Below are 18,394 nucleotides of genomic sequence, written 5' to 3'. Positions count from 1 at the left end.
ACCCAACTTTTAATTCAACAAATAACCAACTAATTAAGAAACTCACCTTTGAGCTGGAGCTTCACGCACAAGAAGAAAGGAGGAGAAGAGAATTCTGGAAACATTATTTCTCATTTCACCGTGTAATATATATCCCACTATCACATTTATTTAATTCCTTAAATGATCAAATGACCATTTTACCTTATTTCCTTTAATAATTACTAAATAACCTTCATCATATATATCCAATAATCATTGAACTATTTCATTCTTCTACTTAGTCATCAAATTCTGAAACTTTACAATTTGGTCACTAACCCATAATTTGGGATGTTACACCAACCTCTAGAATTTTGTTTTCCGGACCACCAATAAGATCTAGCTTGTGATTTAATGTCCTCAATAACCCCTTCGGGAAGCAGGTAGCAAGTCATAGCATAAGCAGGGAGTGCCTGAACCACCGACTTGATGAACACCTCTCGGCTTCCAAACGACAACAATCTTTTAGTCCACCCTTGAATCCTTCTTTCCGTCTATCTTTGATGAAATTAAAGGCCCTTTTTCCTTTCCCCACAACCAGAGGGAGCCCAAGATAATTCTCCGGCTCCAGGGCCTCTACGACACCTAACTCGCTCAAAAAGGACCCCCTATTTGCAGACGGGGTATTGGGCTGGAAAAAGATGCTAGATTTCTCATAATTCACCTTCTAACCGGACGCTTTCTCATATTGAGCAAGGATACTCTTAACTCTTCTCACTTCCGCCACTGAATCTTCACAAACAAAAGACTATCGTCCGCATAAAACAGGTGAGTAACCCTCGATCCTCTCAAACTGGCTCTAATGCCCTTGATCTCGTTCCTCCTTTGAGCCTCGAGGAGCATCACCGATAGACCCTGAGCACAGAACAGAAACAGGTAGGGGGATAAAGGATCTCCTTGTCGGAGACCCCTCTGAGGAACAAAAGCATCAGATAACACACCATTAATAAGAACTTAGAAGGAAACGGTGGAAATACATTTGCGAATAAGATTAACAAAAGGATTACAAAAACCCAACCGGGTCATAACATTCAACAAAGTCCCATTCCACCCTATCATATGCTTTTTCCATATCTAACTTGATAGCAGCACCTGTTTGGACCATTTTTAGAACGTTTAAGATAATGAAAAATTTCATGGGCCACTAAAAAATTATCAGAGATACAACGACCCGGAACAAAAGCACATTGATTCTCAGAGACACAAGCATTCATCAACGGTTTAAGACGGTTAACTATAGCTTTCGACACAACTTTGTAGATGACCGAGCATAAGCTAATCGGTCTAAAATGCTTCATTAATTTCGGGCTATCAACCTTAGGGATAAGAACAACAATAGTACGATTAACATAATCGAAATCCATCGTACCATTCAAAAGGCTAAGACAAAGATTAACAAAATCACATCCAATAATATTCCAGAAAGATCGAAAAAATTGACCTGGAAGACCATCAAACCCAGGAACTTTCAATGGATTAACTTGGGAAAAAGTAGTGGTAACCTCCTCAGCAGAGAATTCACGGCAAAGCATATCGTTATCACATGGCTCAATACATTGTTCAATGGCTTGGAGGATTTCCTCATCGGGGTTCGTAGCAGAAGAACGAAAGATAGAGGAAAAGTAGCTCGAAGCAATCCCGAAGATGTCCTCCAACCTATCACACCAAACCCCTCCCTCACTTTCCAACCCCTCGATCCAATTCTTTTTCCGACGACCGTTAGCTCTTGCGTGAAAAAAATGAAGAATTGCGATCTCGTCCTTAAGCCACGCCACTCGAGATCTTTGAAGCCAAAACATTTCATCTTTATCTAAAACATCCTTCAGCTCCGCCATTGCTTTCCTCCGAAGGTCACACGACTCATCTGTGAACAGTCCATAATCAATTCTAAGAATAGCTCCCCTTAAACACTTCTCCTCCCTCTTAGCTTTTGATCTTCTCAACCTTTGCCAATCACCCAAGATTCCCCAACTTTCCACTTTGACCTCAAAAGAGTCTTCCACGTTCTCCCAAACCCGATGCACAATGTCCCTGCATTTATCTTCATTCGCCCAACAAACATCAAACTTGAAATAATCCCTCCTGGTCGAACGCGTCACAACGACACCCTCCAGACTTAGGACGATCGCCGAATGGTTAGAATATGCCATCGGAACCGTGTCAACTCTGGCCTCCGGGAAAAGAAATCTCCAATCATTCTTCGCGACAAATCTATCAATTCTCTCGCACACGAATGTCCTGGCTCGGGTTCCACTGGCCCAAGTAAACCAACCAGTCCTAGGGCGATATCCCACACATTAGTATAACGAAGACACTGTTTGAACTCCTCCATTTGACTCCTGATCGGTTCCTCCCTCCACTCTTTCGTTCACATGAATGACTTCATTAAAATCACCTCCCAAGCACCAAGGAAGAGAAGAAGTGGAAGCCAAATGGGAAATCATCTCCCAATTATGCCTTTTATCCGACCACTCAATGCGCCCATAAAACCCCGTAAATCAGAATTTCTTTTTCTTCCAAACCACCTCCACATCAATATGAATATTGGAGAAGCTCTGGAGCGTGACATCCAACCCCTCCCTCCACATCATCATCAACCCCACACATCGGTTCGATCTTTCAACTTCAAAACATCCACCCATCTTAGTAGCCACTCTAATAGCCTCGGTTTTATTCTTCCGTAATTTCGTTTCTGAAACAAAAACCAGCATCGGGTCCTTTTTGGAGATCATCCTCCTAAGCTCTCGAACTGTCGCTGGGTTCCCAAGCCCCCGACAGTTCCAACAAAATATCGTCATGGCTCCTGGCGGGGCTGAATCAGCCTCCGCCAATAACTGAACATCCCCAACACATTCTCCGGTATTTCACTTGGGTCTTCCTCCTCACTCGTACCACCTTAGAGTTCAAAGTAGAATCAGAAATGTGCACCACTTTTCGGTTTACTCTCTTCACTTTCCTTTTTCCCTTACTCGTTTCCCCAATCTTCCTTTTTCCCGAGCTAGAAGACCCAACTTCAGCCCTAACGCTCAACTATCGATTGGCCTGTTGATCTTCAATCAAATCTCGGTTACACCCAACAAAGACTTCCGGAAACGTCCGAGAGAGAGAGCTATCTGGCCCTGAAGGATCCGATGGGTCTGAATCATCTTGATTAGTACTTGACGAAAGTAACAAATCACGTCCAGGCATCCACAGTCTTCATCGGGGGGTCTTAGTTCCCCTGTCCGAAATCGGACTGTTATCCGAACTTGTTAAAGACCTTCCATTGTTTTCCCCCTCTACATAGATAATCCCCTCTTTCCTTCTAGAGCTACTCCCTTCGGGTCTCTTGATAGGAGACACTCTAAGACATTCCCCAAATTGTAGTTGCTGCTGCAGTTGATCCGAAAACCCCGGACATTCCGTGAGCACATGACCGATGATTCCGCACTTATGACAAAAGGATAGCAGCCTCTCATACTTTAAAAGACACTTCCTCAGATCTCCATTCGTAAAGATTCCCATTTTAACACATATTCTCAACGGTTTTGAACTATCAATCTCCACTCTAACCCGTAGAAAATCCCCCATTCTGCCATCTCCAGGTCTAGTGTCGGTAGCAATAGTCTTTCCAATTCTATTTCCAAACTTTTCAGCAGTCTCGATTTTCATATACCCCATAGGGAGTTCATAGATTCTCACCCACACAGCAAGGGGCTGGAAATCAAACTCTTGAAGACTCAACTTAGGATCAAAGTGAACAATGGCTAAGAGCATACCTTCAAAACTCCATGGAGTGCGTTTCATAATAGCTAGCTTATCCGAGAGCGTCTTGAACTTGAAAAGGAACATATTGTCCTTCAAGATACTGGATTCCGATAGTCTAGCATGGCCCCAAATGGATCGGAAAACCCGCAACACCGCCTCGCTTTCAACTTTTTTGAAACCAATGATCCTCGCAACAATCCACTTATCCATCTCCAAAGCATCATCTTCTTTGGTAAGCCTTGGTGGAGAAATGTCCTCAGACTCCTCCTCCGTAAACGTCAAGTGTTTCATTAAAAACGCAACCTCCTCAGACATCTCCAACGAAGTATTATCAAACGTGAAAGAAAAACAATTTTCACCCGTACACCCTCTAATTTCAGCAACTAATCCGTTGGAGCTTAGTTGAAGAACAAAGGAGAAATATGGAGTATTTCCTCTCTTGAAAATATGAAAGAGACACCTACCTCTCTCTCCCCTCCAACACTTATCCCTCATACGTGACTTTCTCTTCTCCACTTGACTTAATTCCATCCGATATGACTTTCTCCTCTTAGCCATATTCCCTATTTCAAATAGCCTTTTAAGATATCTTCCCAATAAAAAACTCATATAAAATCTATAAGTGATAAATAATTCCCCAAAAACATCTAATCGCCATCCATAATTCCAGCAAATTATTCTGACCGTACAGTGATCAGCGCCTACAATACTGTAGCCGCCGCAATATGCCAGCTGGTCTGCCAGGCTCGAACGAGAGCTCCCATCCCCTACTAGAACCCTGCCACTCTCACCTACTGTCTGCACCGAGTAGCACGTGAAGTAGCCCATTTCCCTGTCGATCCCATCAACCGCCTGCTCCGAGCAGCAAATTGATTGTCCGAACCCATGACTTGACACTTTGATCACCCATTTCCAGATTTTACTATATTGAAAATATCTTCTAAAGTAACTTAGTTCAAACACAAACCAAGCCAAACTATATCTCTTAACTTCTTGTTTAATATAACCGAACCACCCCAAATCCTTGTTATACTTCCGAACAACAACTGTAGCAATCAAGAAACTTCCTCTATACGTTTCAGCAACACCCCATCTGATTATGGAATGCCGGCTTCGATAATCTTCTTCAAACTCAATGTCTGGGCTGACTGGAATCTTCGGCACCGAACTCCTCCATAGACCTTTATCAATATCCAGTTTCCTCATATCACTCATACTTCCATTCCAATCCGAGGGTTTCAGAGTTAATTTCATATAATGATACCTTTGAACAAATATTATTATATTAAAATGGGTAAAATACGACATTGGACCCCATTTATAGGATGATTTAGTTTTCATTCTTTAACCAAGAATTATTACAAATGATAACCTGATTTAAAAATAGTAATAAATTGATCTCTTGTTATTAAAATTGTAATTGCTGATGATGTGAAGTTAATAAAACATTTTTGCGAAGACCGGATATTTCTCTTTTCCTAACAAATGTACTTTAAACATCATTTCTTAACTTGCACATGCAGATGCCACCGCTCGAACCGAAATCTCAACAATGTATATCAAATAAAAAAGGAACCAAAAATGATAAGCCTAAAATGTATGGTAGCTTGTTCCTCTGTTCCAAGAGATGAGTATATTCCGTTCGCCGGGAAATTCTACGCTTCCTCGTCTTCGTCTACCAGTATCCTTTTGCATGCTTCATAGCACATGAAAGAAATCCCAGCAGCAGGTACCAATTTCAGGCAACTAGGACCCAAACCTTTATATAGACCATGAATTCCTTCTTGTTCGAGAATGCTCGACAGTGCATGCAACATATTCTTGTAGACCCGTCTTCCGCTGAGAGCCCCTACCTGCATGTGCTTGCGAGCCACTTCAAGCGGGAAGGTTGCACTACTTGAAAGAGCCCCCGCTAGTGATCCTATTAAAAGGGTTTCGATGTTGCCGATTTTCTCCTCCTTCGAAACTTTACTGTACACTTTCCGTAAAGTGTCGTATGCAAAATAATTAGTGGCGGCGTATGGAATTACTCCGATGAGACTAGGAGCAAGGCCTCTGTAAAGTTCAGCAGGGCCTCCTTTGCAGTATTTTTAAGAAAGCATCGAGTATTCCATCATACATGTTTTTCTGCAAAATTAACAAATCTCTGGTATAAGTGAAACCACATTTTTTAAGGGTGGGAATTACAAAGTTTAGATTGTATTTACCTCGATGGTTAAACGAGTCTTAACTAACTCGAGGATAGGTCAAAATGTCGAGCTGACTCCAGCACAAGCTCCAGCAACTAATGAGGCAGGTATTGGAATCTTAGGCTCTTCCCCGGTTTGGGTGATAATTGCTTATTCACAGTATCAAAAGCAAATAGCTGCAGTACATGGTGAATCAGTATTCAAACATGACAAGAAAAAAATGCGATTCGTTTTGGCTGAAGAAGAGCGCAACGTGTTCATCAACGAGCAGTCTATGAACCAATAATTGCATTCTTCATTCATTTCATATGCTTAAATTTAATATTGCAGAAGATAAGAACCAGAAAGAAAAGTGCAGAAGAAAAAGGCATACAAAGTTTGCTACTCCGGTGACCCCGCAGTGGCTCGCACCGGATGACTCTCAACATGGTGCCGGATTTTATAATCCGATCAATCGGAAAACTACAACCATCATCTATTCTAAGATAACAATCTATACACTTTGGCATTAACAGAAAGATGTATGAAACTATCAACTGCAGAAAGTCAGTTTGCAACCAAACTACAGAAAACAATAAATGCACATAAACAACACCACAAAGCTCAAAACCAAGCATTTGATCAACACCATATTCAGTACCAGTAAACCACAAACAAACAGCACAGCATTCATAGACTTATCGACTCGAATTCGGAGATTTAATACCTCAATCGCCTTGCTCGGAGCAACTCGAATCACATTAACAAGATTACCCCTAAACAATCCTTTCCACCCATCAGTCTGCATAATATTACAGAACACTTCAGCTGTAGAACTCCCACTGCTCCCAACCATCAAATGCGTCCGTATAGTCTCCAGCGGCGCCACACAAGTCCTCGAAATCGCACCGGCTACAGCACCGCTTATTAGTCTCCTCAGTGAAGGATTAGACACCTTGATTTTCAGTTTAATCCAACTTTCTTCTTTGACCTCGAAGCCGCTTCACCTCCTGGTACTCCAACAACCCGGATTTCGTATTGTGATGGTAAGTATTTTAGAAACAAATCGGAGAACGGTGGTTTGATTCCGCCACCGTCGTCACGGGGATTAGGGGAGTCGGGCCCAAATCCTATTCCCATTTGACCAACGCTCGCAAACAAGCCACCCGGGTGAAAATCATTCTGTTGGAGACTCCACTGAGACCCCAAATCACATTTAGAGAAAAACCCATCTTTCTTATCATCAAACATCTGAACTCCTCTCTTGCTCATGACTTGTAAAGAGAGAAAAAAAACTGAAAATTGTTATGTAGAAAAGGTCTTCTTCTAGGGTTTAAAAAACCCAGATCAGTGGTTTTCATTGTTTTTAGAGCACAGAGCGTGTTTGTGAAGCAAATGTTCTGTTTTGAACAAATGGGTGCCTAGAAAACTCCATCTTAGAGAAAAGGGTAAAGTAAAAATCCAAGCATTTTCAAACAATCTAATGGAAGAAAGGAGGAGGAGAATAGGTGAATGAATCTGATTCTCTCTCTTATGAGAGATGCCAATGAGCACCAAAATCAAAAGCTACGTCATATCATATATTATAAACTATTTGGTTTGGTGTTAGGATTTTGCTGTACTTCCAATCCACCAAGCAGAGAAATTGTCTTTGGCTCTTAGCCATTGTCTTTGTAAATATAGAAGGATTTTATACGACACACAATAAAGGATTATCCGATTCTAAAATACAGACAAATTATAGCTGATTTCACTTTTTTTCCAGTTAACACATAGAGCCTTTAGATTCTCCAGAAGACAAGCCGGATCCTCTGGCTGGCTGGCTGCCGGATCACTGGTGCATACTTGGCTTTGTTTGCCGTTAATATCCATCATGGACATATACACACATGTATACATATATGCTTTTGACCCAGTAAAATACTATCAGTCTGTAAAATTCTACTGGTTAAAAGGGAAAATAAACTGTTAATATGGTCAAGAATAACTAGTGGAATATCTGGAGATTCTTCTTTGGCTATTAATAAGTCCAAAACAATGGTGGGGAAAAAGACAGAAAAAGAAAGATGAATACTTGTTGATTCTATAGCCACCAACTACCAAGTGTGGATATCTTTATGTTGTTGAAAGACAATAGGTGCTGTTTTAGGGGTTCTTTTACCTAAAAAATACACCGATAATTAAATGTATGTTATGTCAAATGCACTTTTAAAGGTGCCCGTCTTTGTTCTACATAAAACCTTTAATCAATACGATTGAAAGACAAATAACCAATATAACGTACTTTCCCGGTAAAATTGGCCTAGTAAAATACATGGATTTTTTTATTTAGGGTAAATAAAAATTTATTTTTGGGGATATATGATAATTTTTACATTAACGTATAATTTGTCACGTTGAGGTGACGAGTTTTAATAAAAAATATATATTTTTATTCTAACTTTTTACTTCGATTTTAATAAAAAAAATATTTTATTGGAACTCTTCACCTCGACGTGACGAGTTCGAATAAAAAATATTTTTCATTGAAACTCATCACCTCTACGTGACAATTTCCAATAACACTGTAAAAAATGTCGTAGATTATAAAATATAAACCGATTATCCTTATTAGGTCAAAAAAGCCTACTTTCCCTGACATTGAAAAACAATTAGGGTAAAGTGCACAAATGATCTATTGAATATAAGATATTAATTTGTTGAATCTATCGACTATTAAAAGTTACAAAATAGTTTTCTGACTATAGGGAGTAACTTTGCTGAGCCCCTCTATTATTAACAGTTACAAAATGATTACCCGACTATTTATTGTGTTCCAAACTCGTCGTTCTTCGTTAAAATATTAACAGCAATCTGAGTTGAACGTTGACCTGTTGACTGAAATATGCTAAAATATGATTTCATAATCTCAAACAACTATCATATCTCAGTAAACATATTAACATCCAGTTTAGACGATCATTAACTTTTTAACAGAGAACTACGAATTTGGAATATAATTAATAATGTGATGGCCATTTTATAACTTATAATAGTCGAGGGACTCAACAAAGTAAGCCCTTGTAAACGGGAGACCATTTTATAACTTTTAATAGGTGATAAACTCAACAAAACAATACCCTATAATCATGTGATCAATTGAAGACTTTACCTCCAAAATTAAAACATATTTTTGTTAAAATAACATAACGATTGTTTACTATGACCAACTCAAAAAATTCTCCTCCTGCAAAAAATGTTTCGCGGCCTATTAATTTTTTGGTTTTATTGATCTACCGTGCTTTCATTCGTTCTGTATCTTTATTTTATGTAATATATTCTATCAGCAAAAAAAAATGTCATTTTAATAAACAATTAATTAGATGTTAAATAGTATGAATCAAACGATTTAAGTGATTAATAGATTATTATTATTCTTTAAAATCTCGAATAATACACATAAAAATATAAACATTCATTATTAAATGATTCAAAATCTTTGGACAAATATTAATTTTAAAATAAACCTATTCTGAATCAATAAGTATTATTTTTGTTGAAAAAAAGGGTTACTTTACATGTTTTTTTAGGCTTCCTCTTTTCTTTTCGGTGGGTGCTGGTCAACTTGACGTGACCCTGTACAAAGTTTGAACAACTTTTAAACGTGCTCTTCGGATGTCATCTAACAAATGCAGTTCGAATTTGTTATTTTATTCCATTTATTTCATATTTACATCATTTTCTATAACTATTATATAGATTTTGATATGTTTATCTTATTCAAAATGAGACTGAAGTAATTCAAAATCAATACAACAAATTTTAATCTTTTACTTTATCAAAGACAGAGAAAAAAAAAACGATTCAAAATTCATTTTTATTCTACCATTTTAATATATCATTTTTATTATTGAATTCATAAAAAAATTTATTTTCATTAATTTTTATATATCAATATGATAGTATATTCACATTTTTATAAGAAAATTTGCTATTCTTTTTATCATTATTGTTGATTAATTACATCTCATAATCAATAATCATTTGCGACAAGATCAATATCAAAATTTTCATATTTCACTCATATTTATTATCTTCTAATGATTTTCACTACTTACCCAAAATATTTAAATGATGTTCTAATACTTTAATTTTGAAATATATTGTTCATTTTCTTGAAAGAATACTCCTCATTGTTCATATTTTTAAACAAACACATGAAACCCTTCAAATCCAAAAATACTCAAACTCCAACAAAACGATAGATTTTACATTACATTTCTCGAGTTTTAAAGAGAATTAAAAAAATTATAAATCAACAAAATGATAGAAAAAAATAAAATGAGCTCAACAATAATGTAAGATAATCGTAAAAGACGTTATGAAATGATAACTTTTTAGTGGGTGAAAAATTCTAACTTGTAAGAAAAATGATTTTTAAAAAATGTTTACGTCAGTACTAGATTTCTATCCGACTGTTAATGTTGTAACAGTTAAATAACAAAAATGAAGCAACAACAAAAAATTAATGCTAAAATTGAAGATTTTTAAAGTCATTGGACTTGCAAAATAAAATGACTAATGACAAAAAGAAGAGTGTCTGAGATTGGTGAAATCCATTCATCGGTGTCAATGGGCAAAAACTTGAGCAGTTCTGGGAAAATATCAAACCTCAAATTATCAAAACCAGCCATTACTGTAATCTATACACTCTGCAGCACTTGAAAGTCACCATACCCAAACAAGTGAAAAACAAAAAATATATATACACCTCAAAACCAAAGGCAGTGATGGGTTTTCACTTCTATTGTTGTAAAATGTAAAACAATTCAAACCATTTATGGGACTCGGTTCAACAATAAACTAAATTACTCGGTCAAAAAGAAGGAAAAAAACAACTAATCGAATACAAAACAACCGGTTCCTTAAAGGGTGACGATTTTCTGCCTGAGAATTTCAGCATGTATTAGCCACACTCAATGGCAAAATCCATGCAATTATGGTTTGATTTCGTTTTCTCAATAACAAACCACTATTACCTAGGGAGAAATATACAACTCGATAAATTTTTAGCCTGTACTTTGCAGCTCCACTTTATGAAATAATTCAGTTGCTTGCCTCAGAAAAGGGGGGATATCATCAGTAGGGGCCTAGTATTGAAGTGGTGATGAGTGGAACTGCGGGACACTGACATTAAAAGTAGCATGCAAAAATTAGAAGAGACTCTGGCAGGCCTAGACCTCAGATGCCTGTGCGTCCAATAGAGCTTGTCCTGAAGGATTAGAGCTAACAATCTGCATTGCTGCATCATATACAGCCTTTTGGTACAGGTCGTCTTCCATCTTCTTAAGGACTTCCTTCACTACATTAAAGTCTAATCCCCCGCTAAAATAATTTTACCAATTATTTCTCCAAAATTATTTGGTGCTTTTGGTAAATCAATGCCAATATCATCCAACAAGGCACCATAGAGTAGGCATCCAGTCCCTATGTCTCTAGCTGTGAGAACTTTTTTCATAAACAAGTATTCAATAAGCTTTGAAACTGGCTCGACACAAGGTGGGCTTTTCTCCAAGGCTATGGAGATTGCTTCTTTCACAACCTCAGGATGGTATGATGGAGATCCTAGTTCCTCCACACACTGCAATGCTTCATCCAGCAACCTAACACTGAAATATTCCTCCAACAAGGCCCGTGTTCTCCGACTAAGATCAGCTGGATATAGTTTTGAAGGTGGCGCTAGTGGTTTCTCCAAAACTGGAGACACAGCAGCCACAGGAACAGGTTTGGCAGAAAGAGAAGGTTGTGCCACAGGCTCGGAACCCAAAGTCGAGTTGTATGACCGCGCAGGAGGGGTTGAACTTCCCTGCAACAGTGCGCTTGTCCTACCACTCATTAGGCCTCCACTACCTTGAGGCAACAGTCTTGGATTCACTGAAGTTGACTTATTGATTAATGGTGGAGGAACACGGCCCCCAGGTTGTACACCCGGTCCATCACCCCTCGTCATTGACCGGGTTCTAGGAACCTCCCAGTTATCATTGTCCATTCCCGGCATGCCAGGCATTCTCCGAGTTCCCGGCATTCCAGGTATCAAGCCCCCAGTACCAGGACGAGTGATGGGAAAACCCCCAGGACCAAGACTAACTGGACCAGCAGAAACAGGTCTACTATTTCTAATACTTGCAGTAGCTCCCGGACGCAACCCAAGATTTTTTTCAGCTTCAGAATGGATTTCAGTAATTGTTTTGGCTTTTACCTGCATATTTAGTACAAGGAGTCAATATCAAAACCCATTTAAATCGAGTTAACTTCTTTCTAATCTAACCCAAGGAATTAATGGAATTTAAAAGTGTTACCTCTTCACGTCTGGGAACCCAATTGTTAGCACGCAGATCAAGAACATCACGAACCATAAATCTCAGTCTTGAAGCAAGCTTAGGATTTGTGACCAAGTCCTTAAATCTATTGAAGTAGACATCATTTATGAGCCGTGATTTTGGGCTCTCATCAAGCTGCTTACCAATAGTATTGAAGAACTGACAGATGGCTTCAACATTCTCCTCCACAGGGCAAGCTTTAGTATCATGGCCCAGAAGTTCCTGATGGAAAAACAGAAAAATGATTTAGCATTACATTACACAAAGTCAAATTTCCAATGGCGCAAAAAAAGGTATTGGCAATAACCTGCACGATATGATGGACTATCTTCTCAGGTACCATTTTCTGCTTCAAAAGCTCACCAATTAAACGAATGTTACCTAGAGTACGGAGCTTAACCAACCTTTCTTTATCCCTCCGCTCCATCTCTTGATCAGGGGCAGTCATCTTGGCCACTTCTTCACTAAGTTTGCCAGCTCCTTCAAATGCCTCCTGGCAGTTATTCAAGAGGACCCGCTTAAATGTAATTTCTTTGCCACCAGGTTCATCGGATGGGAATGAGGGAAGCTTATTATTAAGATCAGAACATAGAAGAGCATACATAGGACAAAACGTGGGTTCAAGAACAGCCTTGTCAAATATAAGAGAGATAACCCCCTATAAAGACATTAGAGATACCATTAGTATTTTGTATAAAAGTGTGTTCGTTTATACAAACACATACATGGAAATACATAGAATAGGCATGTAGTAATGCCAAAAAGAATAATAGAGATGTGGAAAGTAATAACCTTCAAGATATCAGCTGATGTGATACCAGAATCAATAAGTTGGCCCTTCAAAAGATCATACTTCTCAGGGGTCAACTTGTTCAGTATCCTAGACACAGAAAATAACCATTCAGAACAAGTAGTAAGCCCTTTTCATAAATACTTGACAACGCAATGGTGTTCGAAGGAATTCTTTTAGACAGAGTGTCACTGTTCTTCATTGTAAGATTCAGGCTTGCTAAATGGTTCCATGCCAAATTTCCGGGTATTAATATACAAGAGGATGTGCTGATTGGTAATCCATCTCTTGCAGATGGTGTTTCATCTTGTAATGTTAAAGATCGTATTGTCTTTCGGTGGTTACACCCCCCCGTAGACTTCCTAAAGATGAATGTCGATGGAGCTGTTAGGCAGAACGATTCGGGTGGAGGTATCGGAGGCTTATTAAGAGATTGGAATGGTTGCACTCTTTTGATTTTCTCAGAGAGTATTGGTCAAGCAATCCCCCCACTTGCTGAATTAAAGGCTATAAAAAGAGGCATGGATATTTTTCTGTATTCTCGGTGGGCTTCAGTTGGTAGGTTGATCGTTGAAAGTGATTGCTCGTCTGCAGTGGAATGGATTCAGTCCCCGACTCTGGCACCTATTTTTTTCTCGCCTATTGTTTATCAGATTTCAAGTCTTATCTGTGAAAAGGTTCATTCAGTAAGGTTGATTCCAAGGGAGTGTAACGGAGAGGCAGATAGCTTAGCAAAGAAAGGGATAGGTTGATTGTAAGGGTCTATTTGTGGTTTTCTTGACCAAGTGTGTAGGTTTTTATGTTGGGAGGAGTGTTTAAGTCTTATGTCAAGCAATTTAGTGCTATTTTTAACTTTTATGTAACTTTCAATATTAATAAAAGTTCCAAGGCACTCTTTTCCTCCTTCCTATGATTAACGACCTTTCTTCAAGGTCTTTAAATTAAGAAGGGGGTTTTTAACGAGGCCTTTCATTCCTATCAAAATAAATAAATACTTGACAACAACGCACTTAAAAGGTTCCCAAAAAATGGAAGACATCTCGTATTCAGCAGCTTCCAAAGCTAAGAGCTTCAATCCCAATCATACTAAAGAAACCTTTAAATGCAGAATTAAAGAACTTGATAGACCATAATATTCCAATTTTGGAAGTTCACAGAAAGACCTTGAGTTGTTCCAGAGCTTAAAAAAGAAAAGAAAACGTTCTTACAACATAGATTTACCATAAAGATTATTAGAGTCCATTATGCTTAATCTAAGACCAGATTCTGAATAAGATAAATAAAAGCAAGGTCTTTCTCATGGCCAGTTGAAAGAAATTAAATATACTGCCTGAAACCTGCTTTTATGGTTTCTCAACAGGAATCAGCAACATACATATGAGAAAGAACCATATTTTCAATATGTTTACCCCTTTACAGTCTTTAAAACACGATCCTTCTCAGAAAGATTCCCCCTTCTCACAGACCATGGCACCTCAGCCTTAACCAAAGCTGGAGTTTGTCCACCCTAGTTCAACAAAGAAAACCCAATATCAATTCCAAAGCCAAATGACATGCATAGCTTGAAGCAGGGATAAACTTGCTTCTTGCAGGAATAAGTACAAAGCTAATATGAAGAAACTATAAGTAGAAGAGTTCATTGAATGTTATCATTATGGAAAAAATACTAGATCTTTTGCGAGGGCCAAGCAACTGATATGCTTTGCAACCGATGCAAAATAATGCAATGGAACAGAAGCAAATAAGTTCATAAATAAAAAATCCTAAACATAAGGTTACTAATGTTCTTGAACCATCTTATCATTATAAATAAAACATATTTAAAGAAAATTAAGAGCAATAATTACTGATGCAACTTTTTCAATAATTGCTTCTAGAATGATATAAACTACCTAGGGTTTTAAGACATTAAGTGGATCTGCCAATTCAAGCGCTAAATGCTAATAAAAATCAGCTATACTTGTTTTGAATACCTGCCCAACCCCCTAGGAACTTAAAATTTCTGGCAACAGCTCATACAAACAATAAACAGCTAAAGACTCCAGGAAACTTATATCGAAAAAAAAGAGTTCATATTGTGTTATGTCAATTACCATCTGATTAGAAGAAATTTGAGCTCTCGAGAACTGAGAGTTGAGTTGATCTTGACGATTAAATTGACTAGCTTCTGGCTGTCTGGAGTCATATTGGTTTCCAAATTCTCTATCACGAAGAGACTCCCAGGACCTCTCCCCTCCATCAGGAGGTGCTAAACGGTTACGCCAATCACGATTGTCAGGCTCAGAGTAATGGTTGTGACTCTGATTTGGTTTTGGTGGCTGGCAAAAGTTAAGGATGAAGAACAAGCTTTAACAAATAATGATTGCTTCGCAGCAATATTAAAAAATTAAGGTATTTCATCAAGGTAATTAATTGATAGCAAAATAAATAAATTGAACAGTAAAAAGAAAAGGACTGCTTAGAGCTCACATTGTTTTCTCCACGACTCCAGTTCTGCTCTTCACCAAAAAGTTCCACCTCAATTTCAAGTTTGATCTTAAGAATCTCGTTAGCAACTTCTACCACCTATAAAGAAGGAAAGCAGCACAATCAGATATTAAATCAAACAGTAACCAAAAATTAAAACTGATTAAGAACAACAATGAGAAACTTATTTGCTTGATCAACTTAATATAAGTGAAACAGGAACTGAAAATGTTGAATAACTTTCTTCGATGCGAACAAATATCATAATTGTTATTTTCTAGTTGATTCGTGGAAGTAAAATGCTAGAAATAGTTCTCTTATGCACAGATGCAGTATATTGCTATGCACAAGTTCATAAAATTACCTCCCTAAGCTGAAGAAGCTGGTTCCTAGTATATTGCACTCGTTCACAACCCTCAAATCGTGAGTCTCCAGTCTACAACAGTAAAACAATTGAAAACTTAAGATTTTGGAAATCAATAATATGTCAGTATGCAGCATGTTAAAATTCTGATAAACTATCTAAAGAATAAATTAGACAATGGAAGATGCAATCTTTAAATCACGACTAAGAACTTATCTCTATATTCTTAACATGGTTACTAAAACAGTAACTAATTCATCAAATGCAAGCACAATAAACTCTAAAAATATTAAACAATAAAAAAAGGACATCACATAATTGAAATCACTAGATTTTGTATCATAGGAATGCTGTCAAAAGACCCAAGCTTTTGTACTTCACAAACTTTTATATGACTTCGTGCACAAAAATTCCATACAGTTAACAAAATTCTAATGGGACTTATTCTCTCCCAATAGGTAAACCCAAAATAAAATATAAGTGGAAATTATAACACTAAACTATTAACTTACACCAACCGTTTAATTGATCACCATGAGTACAATTATCTTATATATGATAACAACTTAAATAAATTTGTGTACTTGTTCTTCCACTGCCAATTTATCAAAATATCTTCCAGATATAACCATTAAAAGACAGCTAAGAGGATTGACACACAATTAGGAAAAACTCATTGACACTTTGATCAATGGAACACTTCTAGCCGGAGGCATTTTCGTCCGCCGAGCTTTTGAAAACTAAGCTTCTATCCAAATCATATAAGATTATTAATGTTTTTATGTCCTTCATGGGAAAACAATAGCGCACACACTTAGGCACCTGTTTATAGCAATTACAAGCACTGGGTGCCCAAAGAAGAATCAGAACTAATCACATTTTCACACTTTTAAAGGCCTAATAATATGCATCTAAATATTCCTTCGTAGGTGAATGCAAAAAGACAATTGGGAAAATACCAAGCTTGCCACTAAGAGCACAAATGGAAAAAGTAAATAATCTTTCAGTCGGAAAACACAAGCAATGTTTTTTATCTCAAAGAATACCTAAAATTAAATCTACTAGATAAGATCCAATATAGCAATGAGCATTACCTAACAGCGACGACACTTAACAATTTAAAAAGGAAGCCCCTTTAAATCCAACATTAACAAAGCATCTAAGCAACCAACCCGAACAAATCAATCGGAAACCAATAGAAGAACGCCTCAAAAGGTTAGATCCAGATAAACAGAGATATGGGTTTTGAAAATAAATGGATAAAAAGATAGAACCTTGATGGAACCACCGCCATGGGGACGAAAGAGAGGTATATCAGAAGAAAGGGAACCGAAAGCTAACGAGGAGGAGGATGAAGATGATGAAGAAGAACCACCAAAAATCCTGCTCCCTCGACCACCACCAGGTCTTAAGCTTAACACCGTCTGATCACCTTGCTGCATACCTCGGGGATGGAATTCAATCTCCGACGTCCGATCAGGAACCAAAAAAAAGAAAACTAAAACGCTGAATCAGAATATGAATATAAAAGAAATGGGAAAACAAAGTTTTGGAATTCGGAGAAATGAAATAAAAGTAAGATATATTCCCTCCCTTCTGCTTCTGCGGGAGAGCAAGGGAAGAGGAGAAACGAGGACGGCAGACACCAAAAACAAACCCTTATTTTGGAGAGTTTATTTCCTTTTCTATGAGGCTTACAAAGGTTTAATTCTACACCTAGTCCTTTTACGTTTGGGACTTCTAATATTTAATTCCTCTGCTTTTAATTATAACATTGTCTCTTTTTTTATATGTCTTAAAAATTAAATTCAACTAATAACACTATTATTAAGCATCCGTTGAATTTGAACACGTGACATTTCAATATATATTTAGAAATTCATTTATTTAATTTTACTTTTATGAATTTAATCTTTCTAATTTTAGAATTTAAAAAAATAAATCTAATTGTTAATATTATAATTTTTTTTGTTGAATACAGGTGAATGAGCCTCTTAGAAGCCCGTTTTATCTGCTAGAATCAACTCCTCAACTTCCTTAGGGTAATTATGCAACAAAATAATATCCTCATGTTGATTCCTCATTTACTTGGCGATGAAATTTGCAACGCGGTTGGTATCCCTTGGTTTGTTCTCAATCTCCACTGCCCAATTTCTTTTTTAGCAGAATCTCTATATGTTTAAGGATTGTTAATTGTCTGTGTTCATTAGATCTATTTTTGATCAGGTTAATTGCTTCCTTGTTGTCTGATTCCAAAACTACGTTCTCCTCTCATCCACGCCGTTCTTAATCCTTCATGTATTCCCCACCGTTTTGCTTCCATACAACCAGTTACCATTATAATCTCTAATGACTCCTCCACACATCGCATCTCCATTATTCTGGTTTCTTGTTCCATCAGTGTTGATTTTGCAGTAGCTAATCTCTTGTTCCACACTATAAAATTCTGTTCGTATATCTATATCCATTACAATGTTAT

The 18,394-nt window shown here is 37.5% G+C and overlaps 2 pseudogenes; both read right to left on the bottom strand.

The window, feature by feature from the left end:
* Positions 1-3,094: 3,094 nt before the first annotated feature.
* On the bottom strand, positions 3,095-7,405 carry LOC120192635 (annotated as a pseudogene).
* A 3,485-nt stretch (positions 7,406-10,890) lies between these two features.
* Positions 10,891-17,560, bottom strand: LOC120192622 (annotated as a pseudogene).
* Between the last annotated feature and the right edge of the window lie 834 nt (positions 17,561-18,394).

Source organism: Hibiscus syriacus, unplaced genomic scaffold, assembly GCF_006381635.1.
Source record: "Hibiscus syriacus cultivar Baekdansim isolate YM2019G1 unplaced genomic scaffold, ASM638163v2 tig00116976_pilon, whole genome shotgun sequence".
Classification (NCBI taxonomy): Eukaryota; Viridiplantae; Streptophyta; class Magnoliopsida; order Malvales; family Malvaceae; genus Hibiscus; species Hibiscus syriacus.
This window is presented reverse-complemented; position numbering and strand designations above follow the sequence as displayed.